We start from the raw sequence: 955 nt of genomic DNA, 5'->3' as shown, positions 1-955 counted from the left end.
GGAGGGGGGGGGGGGGGGGAGAGAAAGACTTTTGGATTGGTTGCCTCCCCACCTGCCCTGACTGGGAATCAAACCGTGACCTCTTGGTTCATGGGTAGATGTTCAACCACTGAGCCACACCAGCCGGGCTGGGGTGCCGAGATTTTAAACTGACACCTGCCAAACTGCCCCCCTCCAAAATACATCTGGTCTGCCCACCCGCTCCTCCCAGCGCACAGAAGCAAGCGTCCCGGCGGGACCCCATCCACCTTACCTCTGAAGGTAAGGAGAGAGGCTTGGGCTTGGGGAGGTTGGCTTGACAACCTGAGAGCCTTTGGGACAGGGGACGCTGGAGGGCAGGTGGCCGAGAGGCAGATGTGAGAGATGCCACAGCGACAAGGATGGGAGGGTCCTAGCCCCGAGTTGATGGCCACGAGTGAGCTTCTGGCAGGAGGGAGAGAAAAGTGAGGTGATTGCAAGTGGGGGCCAAGGGCTTCTGCTGAGAATATGAAGTCTTGAGACTTTCCCCTTGGCCTTTGCTCGAACCGTGACCTCAGATTTTTGCCTCTCAGTCCTTGGTTCCCCTCTGAAGGGTGGGGGTAAGATCGTCCACCTCCTATCCTCGTGTGTGAGGATTCAGCGCGTTCTTATTGTTTAAGAAATAATACCGGTGGTTGGTTTTCCACGAATGTTTTAAAATTAAGTGGTACAGCCCTGGCCACTACGGCTCGGTCAGGTCACATACACCGAAAGGTGGCGGCTTCCATTCCCGGTCATGGCCACATACACATGCGCCCTGACTGGGAATCGAACTGCGACCTCTCGGTTCCTGGGTAGATGTTCAATGAGATTGTAGATTCGATCCCTGGTCAGGGCACATGTGGGAGGCAACCAGTTGATGTTTATCTCACACATTGATGTTTCTCTCCCCCTCTTCCTTCTTCTCTCTCAAAAAAATTTTAAAAAGCATGTCCTT

The sequence above is a fragment of the Myotis davidii genome, unplaced genomic scaffold (assembly GCF_000327345.1).
Source record: "Myotis davidii unplaced genomic scaffold, ASM32734v1 scaffold2100, whole genome shotgun sequence".
In the NCBI taxonomy this organism is placed as follows: domain Eukaryota; kingdom Metazoa; phylum Chordata; class Mammalia; order Chiroptera; family Vespertilionidae; genus Myotis; species Myotis davidii.
This window is presented reverse-complemented; position numbering follows the sequence as displayed.